The sequence below is a fragment of the Poecilia reticulata genome, chromosome 14, assembly GCF_904066995.2.
Source record: "Poecilia reticulata chromosome 14, P_reticulata-male-v2, whole genome shotgun sequence".
In the NCBI taxonomy this organism is placed as follows: Eukaryota; Metazoa; Chordata; class Actinopteri; order Cyprinodontiformes; family Poeciliidae; genus Poecilia; species Poecilia reticulata.
In genome coordinates, this window is record NC_088843.1 from 1,076,393 (window position 1) to 1,101,041 (window position 24,649).

Below are 24,649 nucleotides of genomic sequence, written 5' to 3' on the forward strand. Positions count from 1 at the left end.
AAGAATTGCGCACATATAAAGAAGATGGACTCACTTGGGCAGGATGAGAGCTGCCTGGACAGGATGATCTGTTTTCTGAGACTCAGACTGAGAGAATATTACTTGTAATTCTCGCTGTGATGGAGAGTTATACAGTCTGTTAACGTTTCCATTCTCTCATTAGGATCAGCAACGTTCTGGACATTTTCCAGTTTCTGGAGGTTTTTGCAACAAAAAGTCCTTTGCAGGAAAAAATAAAGAAGAAGCATGAATCAGCCTTAGTTCAGTACAGGGGTAAATATGTTTGTTAAAATTTCTTATTAAAAATTAAAAAAAAATGTTTATTTGGTTTTGAAATGTTGTAATTATGTTATTTAAATTAATTATTTATATTCTGGTCTTTAAAAGAACTTACACATAACCCTAAATATTAAATGGTTGATGTTTTGATCAGTTACTCTGTACTTGATTAGTCTGTTTTACCAAGTATATTTTTACTCTTACTTGAGTTATTTCTTGGATAGATACTTTTTAAAATATGTAAATTAAAATATGTTGAAGAAGTGCTACTCTCAGTATAATTTTTGGCTTTACTCCTCTGAAGAACCTCATTTTTTTCTCTTGCGTGCACCAGGAACACTTTTACACATCTATAAGTATTTATATATACAAATACTTTTTTAGTATTTTTTCTGTGTACTCCAGTAACCAAGCAGTGACAACAAAGTAAAAATAAATCTAAATATGGACCAGTCTCTGCTCTTCGTCCAGGATGAGGTGGAGCTGCAAGCAGGTGAGTGCGTTCCAGGACAAAGGTGAGCTTCCCCACCGTTTCCTGGGAAATCCAGAGCTTCTGAACGACGAAGGGACAACAGGACCAACATGAGGCAAACACCCGGAAGGAACGCTGGGAACAAATTGACGACTCTTTCTGAGCTGCCTCGAGCTGCAGCTGTGTGTAATCACTCCTGTTCTTCGTTCCTGCAGAAGAGTGAAAGCCAGCAACACACACACACACAGACACGCACACACACACACACGCACACACACACACACAGCCCTGCAGATGTGATTGTAAATCCAGCTGTTCTGTGAAAGCCTCAGAAGAACCCTAGAACATCTTCTTAGGGATCGAGTTGTTGTGAAGTTAATGCAGCTTTACAGACCCGTTGCATGTTATCGTTTATAGCCGTAGATTTTACACATGCGCACCACGCTGGAGGGCAACAACCCCATTCTTTTCCTTTAAGCGGCGTTGCTGCAGCAGAACTGTTTACTAAATGAAACCTGGAGATGTAGCTGTTATTAATTTAGTGCAAAGGAAAAATAACGCAGAAAAACTGCTGAAGAATAACTCAAAACCGCTCGTATTCTTCTTTTTTCACGCTCTCTGCATCGCTGCGCTGCACATAGACTCACTGCCATTAAAACTGGCAACAACGCCACTTTAACTTTATGTATCAGGATTCAACACCAAACAACATGTTTATTTTTTGATTCTTATGCAGTGATTGTAGCTAATTTACACCTGTGATACTGATGATTTGTTACTGTTGGTTTGTAGAGCGCCTTATTTTATTTTTTAACTGAATCAAAACACATAATTCTGCAGCACATCTACATGTTGGGGTTGTCAGAGTCAAGCTAGCATAACTAAGCTAGTTCCCTCTCCTTTGCTATGTTTTTTTAGTGAATATTTTTTCCTGGCTTTGTTATCTAGTTGTCGCAGTGTTGACAATTAGTAGCAAAGCACTGCGTTCCTTTTTTTACACACCATGTGCACTAAACGTTTAGCGTTATGTTGAAAACTTGACAGTTAAAACCAATGCTAGTCATTACAGACACTCTCCATCCAAACTGACCGAGCTTGAGTTAGTTTGTAAAGCAATATGTGCAGACATTTTAGCCTCAAGCTGATAGAAACATACCACGAAAAAAGATTTTTAGTTGTAATCAAACATGAGTATCGACTTGTGGAGGCTGAATACTTTCATTTTAAGGTTTTTAAGTTAATATAAACAGAAAAAACAAAAACAGAAAACAATGCTTCACTCTCCTTCAGCTTCACATAAAATCCCAATAAAATGTTGGACATTCTGGTGGCATCATAACACAAACTTAAAATTTACTGATAACTTTGTAAAGGTCGTATATGTCCGATGGATAACTAGAAACTCCAAAAGCTTGAGGAGCTGGTATAAGAAGTTAATACAGAATAGTTAATGTAATATATAATGCATCAGCAGAAAGTCTAATAGTTTAAAGCTGGAGAGAATAAACGGCTTCCTCAAGCTGAGAATGTGCTGTTTGCTTCAATTGACACGGTTTTGGTTACATTGGATGAAGGAAATGAGGAGGAGGATCAGACCTTGGCCTTCAGTGTCCAGGTTACTGTGCCCTCCACTAATTTAGTCACACACACACACACACACACACACTCACACACACACACACACACACACACACACACACACACACACACACACACACACACACACACACACACACACACACACACAGGGAGAACCGTGCTGTAATCTGGGAGGCAGGAAACAAAGGGCCTCGTTAATGCAGAGACTCGCATGGGCCTTTGATGTGGAGCCAAGCCATTCACTCCTCGTTCCTTGCACACACACACACACACACACACACACACACACACACACACACACACACACACACACACACACACACACACACACACACACACACACACACACACACACACATATGCATACACACGCAGAATGTCAGACACATGCACAAGTGCCTTTTACCACAGAACGAAGCAAAATGCTAAAAAGAGAATAATCTGCCTGTGTCGAGGCAACGTGGCTGCTATTTAAAGCTTCTTGTATAAGATCTAAACCAACACGCTTATAAGCCACAAAGCGACCCGACTCTTTCCTATTACACATGCTTGCCCCCGTATTCTGATACCGGTTCCCATCATTGCCCCTTTACTTTACTAATCACATTACTGACATGTCATCAGCGTCTGAAAGTCAGAGCTGTAAATTATTAGTGAATAGTTGAATTAGTCATTGCATCTCACTGAGGCTATTTTCCAACTTACAAAAGTGTGAATGAATGATGCACAAACACTCTGGCTTCATAAAAAAGATGCATTTTTGTTTGTTATACAGATGGAGTTCAAGTCCTGCCAGCAGATGTTGCAGAGCTGCGACGTCGTTGAAGACATCGTGGCGTCGGGTTGGAGGGTCGTCCTGACGCAGGATGAGCTGCAGCCAGCGTTGGATAGTAACTACTTAACATTTGCTTGAATAGCTTCTTTTTTTAAATTGTACTTTTATGAATGTTTTTATTATGCGCTACTCTTTCCTTTAACTTGAGTAATTTTATCATAACGTATCTCTTCTCTGACTTGAGTAAAATTTCTGGATTTTCTACCCACTGAATGAAAATCCAACATGTTTTAAACTAGAAACTCACCAAACTCAGACACAAACCTGCAGCTTCTGTTACAGTTTCTGAAGTTTTTTATTGAAAGAAACTGATTTGGAAGCATTTTATTTTGCCTGATTTTGTTACATTTTTTTTCCTTATATGATTTATTGTCAGTTTGGTTCTTAAAATACCAACATTTCAAGTTTACTTTACATTTTGGTTCATCTGATGATGTCATTTTTAAATATTAAATGATTGATAATTTGTTGGGCTTCACAGTGAGTTGGTAGAGCTGTTGCCTTGCAGCAAGAAGGTTCTGGGTTCGATTCCCGGCCCCGGTCTTTCTGCATGGAGTCTCCATGTTCTCCCTGTGCATGGTGGGTTTTCTCCAGGTACTCTGGTTTCCTCCCACAGTCCAAAAACATGACTGTCAGGTTAATTGGCCTCTCCAAATTGCCCCTAGGTGTGAGTGTGTGCGTGGTTGTGTGTCCTGTGTGTCTCTGTGTTGCCCTGCGACAGACTGGTGACCTGTCCAGGTGACCCCGCCTCTCACCCGGTACATTAGCTGGAGAGGCACCAGCACCTCCTGACCCCACTGAGGGACAAGGGTGCAAGAAAATGGATGGATGGATGATAATTTGATGAGTTACTCAGTACTGGAATAGACTTTATACCACATACATTTTTACTCTTCAGTAAATTATTGAACGGTGTTACAACTGGCTCAAGGTCATAACAAAAACGGGAAACCATGCAGAGGTTAAAGTGCAGAAAAGGGAACATTTATTAACAAAAACTACAATGATTGTGAAAGTATCAGTGGCATAATGCAAATGCTTGGATTTGCATTACTACAATTTACTTTTACTTGAGTAAAAATGTGTTTATATAGTGCTACTCTTACTTGAGTACAATTTCTGGTTTCTCTGCCACCTCTGGCTGCAACAATGCAAAAACACCAAAATCTTATCACTTTTTGGTTTAGTTTCTAGAGAAAATATCATGGTACTCATCTCTTGGAAACAGACTAAATCATCTTACAAATAACTTTTCTGTAATATTAATGTTATTTTAATATTGAAAAAGTATTAGCGCCACTGGCAGATTATTTAATTTATAGCAACATGTTTTTCCCAAGTTATAAGTGAAATAATCTGCCAGTGTAACTAGAACTTTTTCATCAATATTAAGGAATTATTCATTTTAAAAAAGCTCCTATATCCTGCCGAAAAATTACTTGCAAGTTAGTTTTGTCCTATTTCATGTGTGCGAAGATGTTTGCACTAGAAGTTAAACCCAAAATACTTGGCAAGATTTTATGTGTTTCTCGTGTTCAATCAAATGATTTTCCATTTATTTTAATGTATTTGTCCTTGTAAAATATGTTCCAAGATCTTCTGATGATTACCATAAGAGACTCTGCTGTTGTTTATGCTTTTTAAGAGGTCAGTCCCATTTCTCATGTATTTTGAAGCAGAAAGCTTCAGCTGTTTGGTTAATGTGGCCTTGCTGTTGTTCTCCTCTGCAGAACCAACCTGATATTAGTGGTCTGCGTGTTCGCCGCAGCCAGAGAGGCCTGCCTCTGTCCGATCATGGTTCTGCCCAAAGCCTCTCATCAAAGGAAGCAGGACATTCACAGTAGCCTCAGTGAGTCCCTTGCTGGTCCTGCTCAGCTCCTCTGTTTGGGTTTCACTGATTCCCACTTTACTAGTTTTGTGTTCCTAACTGGCATCAAACTTTTGGGGTCTGTCTCTGTGTTAATAAAGCAAGAACATAACTTTTGTTTTCTTTTCAGTTTCATGGTTATAAGAAGTAAACCAACACAATTTTAAGTAAATATTTTAGACGAAGTATAGCGACATCAGGCGAGAATCATTCTATAATACCAGGATTCGTTATATTATACAAGGACTTGAAGAAATAAATTATAATGACAGTAATAATAATATTATTAGGTATGGGACTTTAATGTGTTAATTTCAATGTACTAATTTTGATATCTTTTCAACGCTTTTAATTCATTAAAATGCAGTTAATACAATTTTTTCCACGCAGATGTTCCGTCTGGAACCTTTGTATTTGCTCGTTTCTGGTACACCGGTAAATCTGACGCACATAAAACACCAAACAACGGCGATGGGCGACAAAGCGGCTCCTCTCGGCCCGCCGTGAGTTACTTTCTGCTTCTAAACCGATCTAATGGGACGCTGGGGAAAACTGCTGTTTTCGAATTGAGCTAAAAGGAGTTAGCCTATCAGCGAAGCTACTCTAGTCTAAAATAGCATCTCAGTGCTAAATATTAGCGCAGACGCTAATGCTAGCAGCGCAGACGCTAATGCTAGCATGGACTATGTTCCTGAAATAAAATATGATTTTTTTGGGGGGGAGGGACCCGTAAAAACTAATACAAAGTTCTCTACCCACCTTTGTGTAATACTAAGATAAATAAAAGTTTTAATGTAGCTGTTCTGCTCATAAGTTAGGAAAGAGGCAAGAGCTAGCGCCAAATGGTTTGTTTATTGTTGTCATAGCAACTGCTTGCCAAGATGGCGGTCAGAAAGTTCACGAAAGTGTGACGTAACATGTGAACTACGAATTAGTATTTGTATAATTTATCATTTTTGTATCGAATTATAATTAATTTATAATTAGAACACTTAAGATACTTAATGGATTAATGCTTAATGTTTATATATAAAATATGTTTTAGTGCTTTAAGCTTCAACTTCTACAGTTTTTCCAGTTTTTTTTTCTTTTTTAGTGTATTTTAAACGCCTTAGATAAGCAATGCTAGCAGCAAATCCACATTTGCTTTCTGACGGCCTGACTTCACTCCTGTTGTCTTTTCCAACCTTTCATGAAACCAGAAAGTTTAAAGCTGCAACTGAGGCAAATCTCAACATTTATCTCTGGCGGGTCCATCTTTACCCGTTTGCTAAGAGGCTGGAAAATGTGGAGGCCTCTTTTTAACTGGGTTTTCTTACTGGAGCTAGCCGTGCAGATGGTCCGGGATGAGTCTGTGATGGGAGCAGGCCAGAGGCTGTGGGTGGGTGGTCACGTCCTGAGCGAAGCTGTGGGCAGACCGAAGGACAGTCAGCAGAGTTTCACATAAACTCACATCCACAGCTGGATAGTAACTTTTTTTGGGAAAAAAAATACTTTTAGGAATATGAACATTTTACTTTTACTTGAGTAACGAAGAAGAAACTTGTTTTAAGCAAAACTTCATCTGACATACATATGCAGCTTACGCTAAAGTTTTATAAGTCTTATATTGAAAAAGCTGATTCGGAAAAAAACTTGTTTTGTTATTTTATGATTTTTATATGAATTATTTTGATCTTTAAGATTCCAAAATGTCCACATTTTGATGTAATTTTTACATATTAAATGATGTTTTTATCAATTACTCAGCATGTCGAATTGCTGCTTTTTACCTGGGTAATTTTATTATGCAGCATTTTTACTTTTACTTGAGCAAAACTTATGGATTTTCTTCCCACTGAATGAAAATCAAACATGTTGTTTAACCAAAAGTTCACACCTGCAGTTTCTGTTAAAGTTCCTGAAGTTTTTATTGAAAGAAACTAATTTAAAACCATCTTTTAGTTATTTTTTTACTTATTTGAGTTATTGTCATTTTGGTCCTGAAACACTCAAATTTCCACTTAAATGTATATTTTGGTCCACCTGATGATGTAATTTTTAAATGTTAAATGATTGATAATTTCACAGGCTTTGACTTGAGTAAAAATATGTTGACGTAGTTCCATTCTAACTTGAGTATAATTTTGAATTGCTGTGCTCATATTCCTGCAGTGATAAACCTGCGTTACGTTTTATTTGAATAATCCATCCGTGCGTTTTGTTGTGTTTGAGCTTGTGAAGCAGTAACTGTGTAAACGTGTGCCAGCAGCCAGTTAAAGTAGCTGCATGTGTTCTGTGGGAGGGACCTACATGAAAGCACACACACTCTGTAAAACTCAGCTGCCACACACACTAAAAACCTCAGCTGTGCCATTCACCTACAATAAGGATCAAAACTAAAACTCAGTCCAAATTACAGCCTCCACAGATCCTCCATTGTGTTCGCTCGTCTTCAGTCTTTTTTGTATTTCGTAGGAAAGGAAAAGAAAAGATGTCACCAACCCAGGGAGATCAGAGCAGTGGCGAACTGAGCCTCCATTTGGGCTGATGGCAGGCCTATTAAATGCGCGCATCCACAGCGGTTTCTTTCTAGTGGTGAGTAGGCGGCTCGCAGTCCTGCAGTTGACGGTTAGCAGCCGATTCTGGGATCGGTTTTTCCGCAGCAGCGGGACTGATGTGGCTGGGAGGAGGATGTGGATTCCTGTGATGGATCATTGTTTAGGTTTGGGGAGTGGGTGTGTGTGTGTGTGTGTGTGTGTGTGTGTGTGTGTGTGTGTGTGTGTTTCCACACAGCCCCACTCAGTCGGAGAAAGAGGGATTCAAGATCAGACCCACAGATTTACAAACAAACATCTGCAACGAAACAATTTGGTTTGCAATTTGAAGTTTTATTTTAACAATGGAAATGAGAGTCGGTGGACAAAAATGTGAAATAATTTCCAAATCAACTTATTATCCTGTCAAACGAATTTGTAATCCTTGAACTATTTCACGTTTTCTTGCGTTTCAACCACAGGATTTAATTGTAATTTATTGGGATTTTTTTGGATGCTCAGGATTCTGGGCTGGAGGGAAATAATAAATGGTTTAATACATTTTTATTAGAAATAATAAAAAATGTTACATGGAATTCAAGGTTTTTGGGGTAAATGTCACATTTTATTTTATATTATTTTTGTATATTATAGCAGGGGTGTCCAAAGTGTGGCGCGCGGGCCGCTTTTGTCCCTCTGAGTTTGTGTGGCCCCCACTTCAGTTCCACTCTTTGTTAAATCGAATAAAAAGAATTAGAAAACTAGATGTTTTTCTTTTAATACAGCAAACGTGCAAAATCCTTATTTTTTCTCAATAAACGTAAAAAAACAACAACATTTGAACATCAATAAGCCAAAGAAGCTGACAAGTAACCAATGTTTACAGTTGTAAAAAGTTTTACTGTTATTCTAAAAAATCACAACCCAGGGAATCATTTCTGCTTCTTAGTTTCAAACTGAGCAGCTTTGATTAAATGTTACTGAGTTAATAACCTGAATTTGGAGATTTTTTGAAACATAAAACAATAAAATTTCGCTGCAGCTGATAATCAGGACAAAATGCTTCCAGGGTTGAGTAACCAGTTACATTTACTCGACTTACTGGAGTAACGAAGAACAAACTGGTTTCAACAAAACTTCACCAGACACACCAGCAGTTTGTGTTAAAGTTTTATATTGAAGAAAAATGTTTAGAAATAAAGTTTTATGACATTTATATGAATTATTTTCATTTCGACCTTTAAAAATACCAACATTTCTGCATAACTTTACATTTTATTGAATCTTTTATTTATTTTATTTAAAACTTTTTTACTCTGAGTCATTTCTTTTCACTCTTACAACATTTGGTTACTCTCCCACCTCTGAATGCAGCCAATAAGAAACTGACAGAGAAACAATAAAAACAGCAATATAAAGGTATTAAACTGATCAAACACCATGCATAGTGTATGTGTATAGGTATCATTTATTTGGGAGTATTTTCCTCTCCTCTTTTGTGCTGGTTGGGCGTTTTGCTGGCCAGATTTAGTTTTCTTGCTTCCCCTGCTGCTGGTCAGGCGGCGGCTCTCCGCTGCAGAGGGAGCTAGACTGACCTCTGGAGGAACATGAAGGGAACTAATGACACCAGGCAGCTGCTTCAGTTTGCTGCAGTTTAAAGCCTAAACCAGGGGAATCACATGAGAACCAAACTCTGAGCTGATTTAGTCTTTTAATACAAGAGAAAAATAAAGATTGTTTTGTGTTTTTGTATCAGAATTGACTCTCACCCAGAATGAGAAAACACATCATTCAGCCGTTCCAGACTTCACATCTGGGTTTGATCACTAAATCTTTTCAATACTTTTCAGTTTTTTTTTAAAACTTTTCTCTGCAAATGAATGGAGATGTGGCGTATGAAACAGTAAACCCTGGATTTATGGGCCTTTTTACTACGGCTGGAAGGCTAATGTAGGACATACTTACACATCTTTTTTTTGCTGCGACTTGTGTCGCATGAGATGTTATTGACGCCAGAAGAGTTACGACTCTGGGCCGCTGGGGAGGCCGATTAACCGGGGTTGAGAAAACCTGGCTTATCCACTGAACTGACTTTTAAACAGCCTGTTTTTGACTGGGTGAGTTTTATGATCCAAACTAAAGACTCTTTAAAACCCACTTAAAACAGGCTGCAAGGCTGTAGAATCTGCATTAGCATCGGCTTTAAAAGACAGCAGGGGTCTGAGGTTCTTTAAACATTTGGAGAGTTGGATTGAGGTTAAATACTCATGATGGGGACCATCTTTGGAAAAAGGTTTTAAAAATGGCAACAAATCTGGAAGAATCATTGCAGAGGAGGAAGAAAAAATATTCTCAGCTTAGTGTAAAACCACTTCAACATATTTTTACTCAAGTAAGAGTAAAAAGTATCGTCAGATGAACCAAAATCTGTGCAGAAATGTTGGTGTTTTAAAGATCAAAATGAAAGCAATTCACATAAATATCATTATAAAATAACAAAATCAGACAAAAACTTTTTTCTACTTCAGTTTTTTTCAATATAAAACTTATAAAATGTTAACATAAACTGCTAGTGTGTCTGGTGCAGTTTGACAAGTTTGTTCTTCATTACTCAAGTAAAAGCAGAAAGTACAACGAAGTAAAAATACTTCTAAAAGTACTTTCCCGCCCCCCAAAAAATAGTGGGATGGATGGATGGATGGATGGATGGATGGATGGATGGATGGATGGATGGATGGATGGATGGATGGATGGATGGATGGATGGACAGAGGAAGCAGAGAAGCCAACAACGATACTCAAGTACTGAGTAACTGATCAAATGATCAATAATTTAAAATTTAAAAATTACAACATCAGATGGAACAAAATATAAAGTTAAGTGGAAATTTTTGTATTTTAAAGATCAAAATGACAATAATTTATATAAATAAAATAATTTTGTTTTCAAATCAGTTTCTTTCAATAAAAAACTCAAGTAAAAGTAAAAGTAAAATGTTCATTTTGGGAGTAAAAATACTCCCAAAAGTGAATTTTTAGTGAATGTAATTAACTGTAACTCTGTGAATGAAGGAGCTCCCTTGTAGCAGATGTGTTTTATGTTTGCTGCTCATCTGCAGTTTATCAGTTTTACTGCCTGCTGATGTCACAGGACGATTTACATGTCAAGTCGAAGCAAAATAAAATAAATCCCAGTGATATGGAATCGGCGAGCCGCTCTGCCAGCCCGGCTCTTGTAATCCTTCTGCTGCGACTTGCTTCTTCTGTGTGACACCCGGGGAGAAGAGGGGGGTTAATTACATTAATTCAAAACAAATAAATGTTTGGCAGCCCCTTAAAGGCTGTGGGGTTTTTTTTGGAGACTGAGCCGACTTTTGGGTCTCCAAACCTCCGGCTTTGATGGTTTCACTGAGGGAACGCAGATTGGATATCCAACTGCTGAGCTCAACAGCTCTTCCTCCTCCAGGCTCGCTCTGTTTCCTTCCTCTTTCTGTTTGCTCTTTCACTTTTTGTTTCGGTCTCACACGTCTTCACATTTTAGAAGTTTGATTTAATTAACCATATTGCAATATTGTCATTAGAGGCATTTTAAGTCCTAGTTACTCAACATATTTATTAATGATTTGTCCATTTTCTCAAAGAAAACAGGTTTAATTTTAGCACCAGGGACATGAAAGGTAATTTAAAGTTCTTTACAAGACCAAAGAAACAGAAACATTTTATTTAAAAAATGAACTGATGAAGTAAAATGCTTTTCCTGTCCTCCATGTTTAGTTCAGACGAACTAAGCTGTATAGATCACATGTGTCAAACTGGAGGCCCGGGGGCCAAATCTGACCCGTCGTAGCTTGTCAGGTGGCCTTCCAGACTCCAAAATACAACAATAAGTCACACCAGTTTTTCACAAATCCACAAAATTCACACAAAATCAATAGATCCCACTTTTTAAAATTTTATTTTACTGCAAATTTTTCTCAATATTAGTCCTAAACATCGGGTGACTTGATGTCCGTGATTGATACGGTGATTAATAAAAAGTAATATTTAACATCATACATGGTTGGAAATATTATGAAAATTCCTTGCAAATATTTCTAAATGTGGCTTTGATTACAAAAAGTCACAAAAACAATCAAAATCCTGGAGGAACTGCTATTTATTAATATTTTAACTGTGATGGATTTTATCAAAACATTCTGGCAGATCCAGATTTTTGATAAAATGAAACTGAGTTTGACAGGACTGGACGACAGATGGTTCATAAATAGGAAGCCACTCTGAAGTGTATGAACGGGTCCTACTGTGCAAAATTCACATTTTGCATATTTGCGATCTTCCATTTTTGTCTCAAGATGCTCAAGACAGTCTCGTCAATAGGATGGTCAGGATCGTCCATCTTTTTCTTGATTTACAAAACTGTCGTGACAGTTTGGAGTGAGACAGATAATCTGTGAAAAAATAGAGTTCCTCTGTTTTCTCCCAGTGCTAATTGGAAACAACCAATCAGGCCCAGGAGGCGGGCCCTAGTGCTGTCAATCACAATCGTATGTGGCACCTCTTTTCCTCCCTTCCAGCTCCAGCTAGCATAGCCTAAATGGTTTTCTGTAATGATAAATTGTTTCTCTGCAATTATCATGTTTAGCATTGAGTACATGAGGCTGATTGACAGCGCTAAGACCCGCCTCCTGGCTCTGATTGGTTGTTTTTGCTGCATTTCTTCGGGCTGCAGTATTAGCTCAGACAGGAGGTGGAGGTGATCGATCTTTTCACAGATTATCTGCCTCATAGCAAACTATCATTGTGATAGTTTTGACAAATATGTTTAAAAAATATATATATTAATAAAATGTACATATTGCAGTTTTAAAGTGAGCTAAACAGAGCTGGTGTGAAGGCAACTGAACTCCTCTGGTTTTGTCAAAGATTCATATTAATGTCTTTTCCTCTTGTTTAGCGTGTGAGAAACTTTCAGGAGCGTAAAAGTGCGTGATTGTTTACTGTTTGGGTAAGTTTCTTTGTCAGGCTGGGGCGGCATTTCAGCGCGGCGTATCTCTGCGTTCACACAGTCCCCATAAACAAACGCACCGGGTTGCCCCATGCTTGTTCACACCCTGTAATAGACCCTTTTCACATGACGTCAGACAACATCCGTTTTGACCCGAACCAGTGTATCCTTAGTGCCGGTGTGTGTAGTTAATGCTGTTTCTGGACTCTAAAGCTGCTGCCACAAATACGATTTGAAGATATATCACTATTTGCAAACAATTTTTCTTCATCAACATCATCTAAACTGGACAGATTCCTCGCTGATTGACACCAGTTTGACTACGAAGGTACGTGTTTTGGTTTTTTCTAGCTACTAGTTGATATGCTAGGATAGCAATAGTAATTTGTTAGCTGGCTAACATTACGTAGCCTTTCTGTTTTGGAAATAAAACGTATTTAGGCTCTAACCTTAATCAGATGTTTATAGTATAGACTGGGGTTATCACCCGTCATGTAAAATGCGTGATCGTATTAAACCCTCCTCACTTACGCTCGTTTCACCTCCCGCTAAGTAGCGACATTACCTGAAGCCACAAGTCCAAAACTTGACAGTTATGCCAAACACCCGCTGCTCCACCACGTAAAGTGAGCTAAACAGAGCTGGTGTGAAGGCAACTGAACTCCTCTGGTTTTGTCAAAGATTCATATTAATGTCTTTTCCTCTTGTTTAGCGTGTGAGAAACTTTCAGGAGCGTAAAAGTGCGTGATTGTTTACTGTTTGGGTAAGTTTCTTTGTCAGGCTGGGGCGGCGTATCTCTGCGTTCACACAGTCCCCATAAACAAACGCACCGGGTTGCCCCATGCTTGTTCACACCCTGTAATGAAAACGGATGAGGGCCAAACCAAAACCTATAGTTGGGAAACAGATTTCCTCCAACATACAATAAGTGTGTGAGAATTAGATGTGAGTGGGACTCTTCTCACAGTATATCACCCACTGCTTGTGGCGCAGGCTTGGGAACAAACATTATTCTCCCAGGCCCTGTTGTTTCACTGCGTGCTTGTCGAACATGCTCGGTTCCATGACGATGATTTACGGCGATGGCACACTGGAAGCGCTGCACAACCTAATTTGTTCTGGTTTTCCTGACTGGGAATATTACAGGGCTTTATTGGGATGGCGACAAATGCGTCACCGCACATCGGCTCTGTCTCCTGGTTGTTATGAACACAAAGGAAACAATCACAGACCACTCCTAATGCACAACTTCTGCTGGGCCCGGGATGATGTGGCACTAATGGGAACGTTGTGGCCATGTGGCTGTTGAAATTTTTAGATTTTGTGTGAACAAAACTATTCGTTTTTTGGGGGTTTTGAGTTTTGCTACCATGTTTTAAGATTGACAAAATGAATTTATCTGAAGAGTAACTAAGGTTATTTTTGTTAAAGTTAAGCCTGCTGCTGTTTCGCTTCACTGTGCTGAAATGTGCCTGACTGAACGCCAACATGAGAATTATATTTATTTTTGAACATAAGAAGCATATTAAAGAAGAAACTCAGTAAATTTGACATATTTTCTGTTTTATTTTTGCTTTTTAATCTCATTAAACTCAGTAAGACATTGATTTATTCCAGTTACACTTTCATTCAAAGTGATGCATTTCAAGCACTCATTTTTAAATTTTTTTTGATGATTAAGGAGTTTGATGTAAGTTCAGTTAAATATTATGTAATAAATTATTTTTTAAAGTTGCAGCCGTGCAAAGATCTTTTCAGTGATTGGAAAGACGGCTAACCGACAGGCAGAAGCAGGATGAGCCAGATAAGGTCAGGCCTACACATGCTGGTTGCTCTCAGCGTACTGGACCCAACAATGTCAGTGGAAAATTGACTGGAAGGAAAAAGTGTGGCAAAATCCACAGTCAACTCAGCCATCTAAAACAAACTTTTAGAGCACTTTATTCTTATATTTGAAAGTATTAGTAGTAATAATTGAGATATTACACACAAATCTATTTGCACATGAATGTCACCAGTCGATCTACGTTCCCACCCTCATCTATGGTCTTGAGCTTTGGGTCATGACCGAAAGAACGAGATCACGGGTACAAGCGGCCGAAATGGGTTTCCTCCTCCGCAGGGTGTCTGGGCTCTCCCTTAGAGAGAGAAGCTCGGTCATCCGGGAGGGACTCAGAGTAGAGCCGCTGCTCCTCCACGTCGAGAGGAGCCAGCTGAGGCTCGGGCATCTGGTCAGGATGCCTCCTGGACGCCTCCCTGGTGAGGAGTTCAGGTCCCACCGGGAGGAAGGGAGACCCAGGACATGCTGGAGGGACGATGTCTCTCTATGGCCTGGAGTTCCTGGAGGACCTGGAAGAGGCTGGGGAGGGAAGTCTGGGCCTCCTTTCTGAAGCTGCTGCCCCCGCGACCCGACCCCGGATAAGATGGATGGATGGATGGACGGACGGACCGACCGACCGTACGTCACCATAATTCTGGATATTTTTCTCATTGAAATCTGGCCTTATAGTGATTCTTCTTCATCGCTGAGTGGCCGTTCAGCACAGATAATGACGCATCAAACCAGCTTCTGCCAACGTCTCAAAGTTTTAGTCCTTTTATTCTGTGGCTGATTTAAATATTTCACACCAAAACATGTTTGACTCCGAGACACAGAACCCGTCTGGAAGGCAGCTCAAAGTGTTTTACATCATAAAACTGTGCAACTGCTTTAGCAGATGAGCTAAATCAAATAAATTAAAATCAAAATACTTTATTTATCCTTTATTTATTTAAACGTTGTTGTAGCTACTGTAGTACAAATATCTTGAAAGGATCTCCAGTTGCAGTCAGTCTTCCAACGAATGTGAAGAGACTGAAAACAGTTGCTGTATGACATGCTAACAGATAAGTAACAGCTGGAAGTTTTATCGAAGAATTAACAACAATTTACTCCATATTTTGCTTGAATTCATTAGATTTTTCCATAAAGTCACATAAAGAAGAAGTCTATTTATTGCCTTAACTTACATCTGAAACATGATGCTGTGTTGTGATGGTTGACCCAAATGCAGAAGGCAGCAGCAGAAAGTGGAGCTAAAGATAAAACCATAGGAGCACAGGGAGCCAGAGGAGAATCAAAAACACGGGACGCAAACAAAGGGAACAGCATCTAACATAAGAGGAGGAACCAGAGGAGAAACGAGGAAAAGGTGGTTAAATACTGGGAGAGTGAATGCTGCAACAATACACTGTAAAAAAAACCAAAAGTCATACAAATACTGGGAGCTGTGGTTGCCAGAATTTTACCGTATTTATAAGGTAAAATTCAACTGACTGTGTTTTACCGTAAATTAGATGTGTGAGGAGAAAAAGCAAAGAAAATGACACAAGGGGCGAGGGAGGAAAAATAATCTAACATTAAAAAATAAACTAGACAAGAAATGAACATAATAAACTAGAATCACTCAGGAACGACTGAACTGAACACAGATTAACAACCAAACCTCAAAAACAACTAAGGACTCAGCAAAAACATCATTTAGGCTTTTATAGTGTAATAAGCCTAAACAGTTTGTCCTATTTAAAGTCCAGCAGTGAGAAAAGCAGCTCGTTTCTTTTTATACAGTGTATGTGACAGTATTGGCGTGTGGTTGTCTGTAAGCTGAGGCGTTTGAGATGCGCTTGGCATTTAGAGCCAACCGTCAGCATCTCCACAAGCACAGAAAGACGCCCAGACAACAGTTCAGTCTGATTTCTTCACACCTTTGCCTTGAAAGAGCTTTTCATATCTGCACTGAGGTCTCTGTGAAGACAGCGAGGCGCGTTTCTCAAGACAGATTGAATTACACAACCAGAGAGAGATGTCAGCGCTGATCAGACGCCTGCATGGAAAATGATCTGCTCTGCGTTGATATGACAAACTGTAACTTTGTCTCACTGAATGGAAGCAGCTTCACGTTCAAAGTGAATAAAAGTTGCACAACATTCTAGAAGAAATGCATCGCGAAGCATCTAAATACTGTAAATCAGAGGCGGCCACAGACGTTTTTGTACTTTTCTTTTTAAATGTAATTGCAACCCTGCTTTTTTATTATTATTTTTTTTTTTCATTTTCTTTATTGTCAATTTTTCCATACAAGTGCACATACAGACTTTACACTTTTCTTTTTCCAAGTGTTCCATACATATTATTCATGAGAAGATTCATATACAGTCTATACCTGCCTTAGACATAACTTTGACATTCTAGATAATATCCAGTCACTTGTTGATTTAAAAAAGAAAAGAGAAAAAACAAAACAGAGCAAACAAAGAGAGCATCCAATATTTGTTTGTCTTTTCCCTCTTCCTCCTCGCTCCTCTCTTCCAAGTCATCACAATTTTAACTCTCTTCTCCTCGGAAATGAACTGTAAGCAAACTATTTACAGTCTGTAGCTCTATAAGGGCTCCTGTAACCACACTATTAATCAATAAAGTCTGACCTCCATGGTGAAATAAAACCCTGCCAGTTTCTCCAATCATTCTTAAATTTTCCAGATTCTAATCTGATGGAAAACGTCAGCCTTTCCATAATATAAATATTATGCATTACGTCAACCCAATCTTCCCTGTTAGGAGCTTCTGCCTTCAGCCATTTCCTAGTAATGGCTTTTTTGCTTGCTATCAACATAATCCTATACATATAACCATCACCTGCTCTTGTAAGCCTTTCCATCCCTCTTCCCATGTACAGATCCTCAAATGTAAGTGGAATATTCACCCCCAGTACTTTATCCATACAATTCTTTACGTCCTGCCAATAGGTTACCATGAAGGCACAATCCCAAAATACATGGAAGTGACCCGCTCTGTCTTTTTGTATCCAGCATCTCCAGCATTTTGTATCTTGGTATTTTCTTTGTGCTGGTGTACGGAAATATCTTACAATATTCTTCCAGCCAAACTCTCTCCATGAAAGGGAACAAGATGTTTTCCACTGTTCCCCACATATCTCTTCCCAGTTCTCCTGTGAAAGCCCACAATTAGCATCATTTTCCCATCTTGCTTTTATGTATGTTGTATTACTTTTTTTCAGATTTTCCAATCTTGCTTTTTTATTGTTATCTGTTCAAATCTAAACTAAACTCACAATAAAACAGATTTCTGTAAATCATTGTAGATTTTAAACATTAAAAAGTCCTGCAGATTTAAAACAAACCATTTCCTACATTTTCAAGTTGATTATCTTTTATCTATTTATGTTTTATGACTCTCTTGATTGATTTTATATTGGTAAAAACTACAGGATGCTTGTTGTCCATTTTTCTATTAAAATAAATTAAATTTAAAGCAAAAACCTGGATGAATACTTTGTGTTGCATTGTAAGATGTTAAATTGCCTTTTTGAAAATTGCTCCCTGACTTTGTTTTTAAATGTGTATCTGAATCAAATGCCTGGAAAACCAAATTGAAGCCGGTCTTAAACTGAGATCAAGGGCCGCCCGAAATCGATTCGAGGGCCACAATTGGCCCCCTGACCACACTTTGGACACACCTGCTGTAAAGTATTAAAAATAAGACATTAAAGTCAAATTAAACCTTAAAAAGTGGCTAATAATCTCAAATTTAAGATATATATTTTTTACATTTTGGAAAAACATTTAACAAAAATTATATTTATGGATAAAAACCTTCAGATTATTCAAACAGCGTGAGAAGAAAAAATACTTTTTTGATTCTTTATTCATTTTAGATGCAGAACAAGTAAACCAGAACTGAAACATCAGTAGAAACAAATATAAAAGGCTGGAGAAGTTTTACAAACACAGGATTAGTTCAGGGGAGACTGAATAATATAAGACAGGAACCCACAGAGGGATCGAAACCAATAAACCAGTAAAATCAAAAACCAATGGGCCGCCCATCTGCTTCTGCTTTGCCTTGTGCAGATTATCCAGCATTTTCAAGCACATTACAGTAGTCGAGTCTGTTGGTGATAAAACATCATTCATGTGCTTTTCTGTCTGTGTCTGGCTGAACTCCTGAGAAGATAAAAGCCAATTTGTGTTGATTTTCTTCTTCTTTTGCTCGTGTGTATATTGTGAAATCCAAGTCCGGATCAAACAGCAGAGCAGAGATGCGAGTGGCTCCAGGCTCCATGCTGGTTTTCACGCTGCAGCTTCTCTCTGCTTTCTCAGCCTTTACAAATACAAATGTGTGCTATAGTTTAAGTGAAATGTGACAGAAAAAACTAGCCAAACTGTTAAACTTCACTTTTTGAATATTCACTTTTATGCCAAAAGTGAAAACACAACATCCAGTTTGTAAAACAAATATAAAAATACCTTAAATAAGACAAAACCAAGTCACTTTTACACAAGATATAAGAGCTTGTTGTAAGACAATAAACATTTCTTAATATTGATGAAAAGTTTAACTGCAGGAAACATCTTGCTACAAGTGGAGCTCAAATTAAAACAATGTTAAGGAATTATTTACTTAAAACAAGTTAATATATTAAAATGTGATGAATAAGTTTGTGTTTTATTCCACGTGTTCTAGAAAATAGAACAAAAATACTTGAGCTGCATTCACCTCTTTTATATGAAAATTACACTGCAAAAAAACAAAACAAAATCTTACCAAGCATTTTTGTTTAGTTTATGGAGCAAAAATCAACTCAAAACTGACTGGTAAGCAACTTTTCATTAAGATATATCAGTTTGTTTTAAGTAAATAATCCCTAAATATCTGGTTAAACTAGAAAAATAGCTGTTCCTAGCGAAACAGCCGTGAGAATGCATATTTGCAGAATGACTGCTGCAGAAATGCAAGAAAAATGGAGAAAAGCTTAAGAAGTAGAAGATATCAGAAGAAATAGAAAATAGTTGGATCAGTTGAACAGTGAACCAAATCAAAAAGGAAAAATTTAGCAGAAGCGGAAGTCAGTACAAAACGAGAAATAGTTGAAACCGTTGGAAGAGTGAAACATAGCAACATAGGAACAAGAATAAAATAGAAGTAGAAGACATAGAGAAGAGTAGACAAGCTAAAAGATAGTAAAATCAACAGAAATAAGGCATGCAGAAAAGCAGACTAGTTAAAAAATAATGAAGCTATGATAGATAGATAGATATATAGATGTGTGTGCAATTAGTCAGTGATGTGCGTTTAGGTGCATAGCTGGTGAGGCTATGAACCTTTTGTGCTGTGCTGAAAGTTTCACACTTTCCACAAAGTGTGAAACAGTTAAAGTACAACTGAAAACCACGTCTGTCTCGTTCTCTGCATCAGCGCAGCTACTGTATGGCTAGCTCGCTGTTACCGTCTCTTACTCTGCAGTTGTGGAGTCACAATGAGCGCCCACAGCCATAAGGCACGAGAACTGCCTGCCTCACCTCGAATCTGTTCTCTGCGTTTCTGATCACTCCTCAGCACACGAATCACATTACACACACAGTTGGTGACAATAAAAACACAGTATATTAAATACATACAACAGGCATCCTGTTTGATAACAGGGAGCTAGCATGTTAGCGAGTTGCTAACATGTAAACAAATGGCAGTTCCGATTTGCGGCAGAGGTTGTGCCCATAAATTATACAAAGCTTCATTTACACCATATCAATGAACTCGAGCGAGGGAAAACTATGAACTGGAGGATGGGCAGAAACGTCGGAGCTGCGGGGGCAGGAGCCAGAATGATGTCAGTCCGGGGAGCTGAGGGAGAGAGAGACCGACTCGATGGTGCTCGTCGGGGAAACCCAGATCCAGCTGACGGGCTTGGTTGGTCCTGGACTCGATCCGGCTCTCAGACTTGATGGAACCTGGGGTGAGGAAATGGAGGCGTTAGAACACGCAGGATTAACAATATAAGGCTTTCTTACTGATCTCTGTTACCGCGAAGGTCAACACTCTGGCGAGGAAGTGTTGTTAGGCGGCTCCTCTTAAGCTCCTGGTGATGATCGGATGACCTGCAGGTGCGTGGTGACACACCCGCGGGGTGGGGCGTCAGAAGGGAGCTGGGGAAACCCCCTCTGGTGGTAGCTGGCGGTGGCGCAGGGACGGAGGACAACAACACTATCTATCTATCTATCTATCTATCTATCTATCTATCTATCTATCTATCTATCTATCTATCTATCTATCTATCTATCTATCTATCTATCTATCTATCTATCTATCTATCTATCTATATTAGTGAAACTTAGCAAAGGTATACCAGAATTCAGCTAAAGAAGCAGAAGTTTGTGTGCAACATGATTTATTTGAAAAAGACAAAAAGTGAAACAGAACTTGAGAAAGAGCACAATTAGCACAAAAGTCAATTGGTGCAATCCCAGAAATAGTTGAAACAATTGAATAGTGAATATACTATATTAATATATTTAATAGTGAATTATACTGTATAAATTATATAAATTATATAATATATAAATTATAGCAGAATTCAGCAGAAGCAGGAGTTTGTGTGCAACCTGAATTATTTGAAAAAGTCAAAAAGTGAAACAGAGTTTAAGAAAGAGCATAATTGAAACAACAGGAAATTAGTGCAATCCCAGAAATAGTTGAAACAATTGAATAGTGAAACAGTAATAAGTATAAAAAATTAGTGGAAACAGTAAACCAGAAATATTTGAAGAAGTAAAAAAGAGCAAAAGCAAAAAGGGTCAGAAGAAGTAGAAATGTTGATATATGAATTTATAAAATTGATTAAAGATTGTAGAAGATCTTAAAAGATAGTAAAACCAGAAGGCAAACAGAAAAGTAGACAAGCAGAATGCATAGAAACAGATAAAAACAGAGCACAAGAAAAAAATACATTGAAAGAATAGGAGAAAGTGTGACAAGGTTGTACTCCAGAGGAGTTTAACAGAAAACAGTAAATCCTGTTGAAATGATGGTAATAATTCCATAAAGTAGACACTAGTGGCTATATTTTAATGCATAAAATATTTCTCTACAGTGAAATATGTATGAACAGCATAATTTTGTTTGTCAAAGAGCAGAAAAAGTTCAAAAACGGCAGTTACTAGAGCAGGAGTGTCAAACTCCAGTCCTCGAGGACTTTTAGAAGTGCCTCTGCTGCAGCACACCTGAATACAATAATTAGGTCATTAGCAAGAGTGTTTGCCCAATTCCACCATTCATTTCTATGGGGAAAATATTTGCACAAAAGTGCAATTATTTCAAAAAGTGCAATAGTGAAGTTTACCAAAAGTCATAGCACCATTCTCCTGAAGGAGCTGAACGTTTTGATATATAAATTAGTACAATTAGTGAAACGTAGTGAAAGTAGTTAAGCGACAAAAAACGTACGGAAGACAGAATAATAACTAGAAAAATAGCTGTTCCTAGCGAAACAGCCGTGAGAATGCATATTTGCAGAATGACTGCTGCAGAAATGCAAGAAAAAGTAGAGAAAAGTTTAAGGAGTAGAAGAAAGTAGAAGAAAGTAGAAGAAAGCAGAAGAAAGCCGAAGATAGTGGAAGAAATAGAAATAGTTGAAACTATTGAATAGTGAATATACTATATTAATATATTTAATAGTGAATTAATAGTGAATTATACTGCATAAATTATATAAATTATATAATATATAAATTATAGCAGAATTCAGCAGAAGCAGGAGTTTGTGTGCAACCTGAATTATTTGAAAAAGTCAAAAAGTGAAACAGAGTTTAAGAAAGAGCATAATTGAAACAACAGGAAATTAGTGCAATCCCAGGAATAGTTGAAACAATTGAATAGTGAAACAGTAATAAGTATAAAAAATTAGTGGAAACAGTGAACCAGAAATATTTGAAGGAGTAAAACAGAGGAAAACCAAAAGCAAAAAGGTTCAGAAGAAGTAGAAATGTTTGATATATGAATTTATAAAATTGATTAAAGATAGTAGAATATCTTAAAAGATAGTAAAACCAGTAAAACCAGAAGGCAAACAGAAAAGTAGACAAGCAGAAAGCATAGACACAGATAAAAACAGAGCACAAGAAGAAAATACATTGAAAGAATAGGAGAAAGTGTGGCAAGGTTGTACTCCAGAGGAGTTTAACAGAAAACAGTAAATCCTGTAGTAATTATAGTAATAATTCCATAAAGTAGACACTAGTGGCTATATTTTAATGCATAAAATATTTCTCTACAGTGAAATATGTATGAACAGCATAATTTTGTTTGTCAAACAGCAGAAAAAGTTCAAAAACGGCAGTTCGCCGAATTTCCCCATTCATTTCAATGGGCAAAATATTTGCACAAAAGTGCAATTATTTCAAAAAGTGCAATAGTGAAGGTTACCAAAAGTCATAGCACCATTCTCCTGAAGGAGCTGAACGTTTTGATATATAATTTAGTACAATTAGTGAAAGATAGTGAAAGTAGTTAAGCGACAAAAAACGTACGGAAGACAGAATAATAATAATAATAACTAGAAAAATAGCTGTTCCTAGCGAAACAGCCGTGAGAATGCATATTTGCAGAATGACTGCTGCAGAAATGCAAGAAAATGTGGAGAAAAGCTTAAGAAGTAGAAGAAAGCATGAGAAATTGCAATAGTTGAAACAGTTGAATAGTGAAACATAGCAAACTGCAGAAATTAGCTGAAGCTGAAATTAGTACACAAACAGAAATATTTAAAGATGTGCAACATAACATAAAGTGCCAAATAAGCATATTTGCAGAATAATTGATGGAGAAATATGAGAAACTTGAGAACAAAGAGTAAGAAATTGGAAAAAAGCATAAGAAAGCTAGTCATACATTGTAGAAATCCTTTGCCAAGTAGTGAAACTTAGCAAAAGTATTGCAGAATTCAGCTGAAGAAGCAGAAGTTTGTGTGCAACATGAATTATTTGATAAAGTCAAAAAGTGAAACAGAGCGTAAGAAAGAGCACAATTAGCACACGAGGAAATTAGTGCAAACCCAGAAATAGTTGAAACAATTGAACAGCGAAACAGCAATAAGCATAAAAAATTAGTGGAAACAGTAAACCAGAAATATTTGAAGGAGTAAAACAGCAAAACCAAAAGCAAAAAGGGTAAGAAGAAGCAGAAATGTTTGATATATGAATTTATAAAATTGATTAAAGATTGTAGAAGATCTTAAAAGATAGTAAAACCAGTAGAACCAGAAGGCAAACAGAAAAGTAGACAAGCAAAATGCATAGAAACATGGAAATAGTTGAAACAATTGAATAGTGAATATACTATATTAATAGTATAATAGTGAATTAATAGTGAATTATATTGTATAAATTATATAATATATAAATTATAGCAGAATTCAGCAGAAGAAGCAGAAGTTTGTGGGAAACCTGAATTATTTGAAAAGTCAAAAAGTGAAACAGAGTTTAAGAAAGAGCATAATTGAAACAAAAGGAAATTAGTGCAAATCCAGAAATAGTTGAAACAATTGAATAGTGAAACAGCAATAAGCATAGAAAATTAGTGGAAACAGTAAACCAGAAACATTTGAAGGGGTAAGAAGTAGAAGAAAGCAGAAGAAAGCGGAAGAAATAGAAATAGTTGAAACTATTGAATAGTGAATATACTATATTAATTTATTTAATAGTGAATTATACTGTATACATTATATAAATTATATAATATATTAATTATAGCAGAATTCAGCAGTAGCAGGAGGTTGTGTGCAACCTGAATTATTTGAAAAAGTCAAAAAGTGAAACAGAGTTTAAGAAAGAGCATAATTGAAACAACAGGAAATTAGTGCAATCCCAGGAATAGTTGAAACAATTAAATAGTGAAACCGTAATAAGTATAAAAAATTAGTGAAAACAGTAAACCAGAAATATTTGAAGGAGTAAAACAGAGGAAAACCAAAAGCAAAAAGGGTCAGAAGAAGAAGAAATGTTTGATATATGAATTTATAAAATTGATTAAAGATAGTAGAAGATCTTAAAAGATAGTAAAACCAGTAGAACCAGAAGGCAAACAGAAAAGTAGACAAGCAGAATGCATAGACACAGATAAAAACAGAGCACAAGAAAAAAATACATTGAAAGAATAGGAGAAAGTGTGACAAGGTTGTACTCCAGAGGAGTTTAACAGAAAACAGTAAAACCTGTAGCAATGACAGTAATACTTCCATAAAGTAGAC

General features: G+C 37.4%; 3 long non-coding RNA genes across 4 annotated transcripts in view; 2 read left to right on the forward strand and 1 right to left on the reverse strand.

The window, feature by feature from the left end:
- The window catches only part of LOC145554811 (uncharacterized), a 337,275-nt gene that overhangs the window by 113,055 nt on the left and 199,571 nt on the right, over positions 1–24,649 (forward strand). The gene's annotated exons all lie outside the window — the stretch shown is intronic.
- The window catches only part of LOC103475320 (uncharacterized), a 39,707-nt gene continuing 18,948 nt past the window's right edge, over positions 3,891–24,649 (forward strand). Inside the window, exons 1-2 of one of the 2 annotated variants that reach the window (XR_014090984.1) lie at positions 3,891–5,555; positions 7,510–7,629. This is a non-coding gene — a long non-coding RNA (uncharacterized LOC103475320). The remainder of the gene's footprint in view (positions 5,556–7,509; positions 7,630–24,649) is intronic. The other variant, XR_014090983.1, reaches the window with a different exon arrangement.
- Positions 19,998–23,032, reverse strand: LOC145554897 (uncharacterized). Its single transcript, XR_014090941.1, has 2 exons — positions 20,434–23,032; positions 19,998–20,360 (listed from the first exon to the last, which is right to left on the reverse strand). It is a non-coding gene; the product is annotated as an uncharacterized LOC145554897 (long non-coding RNA).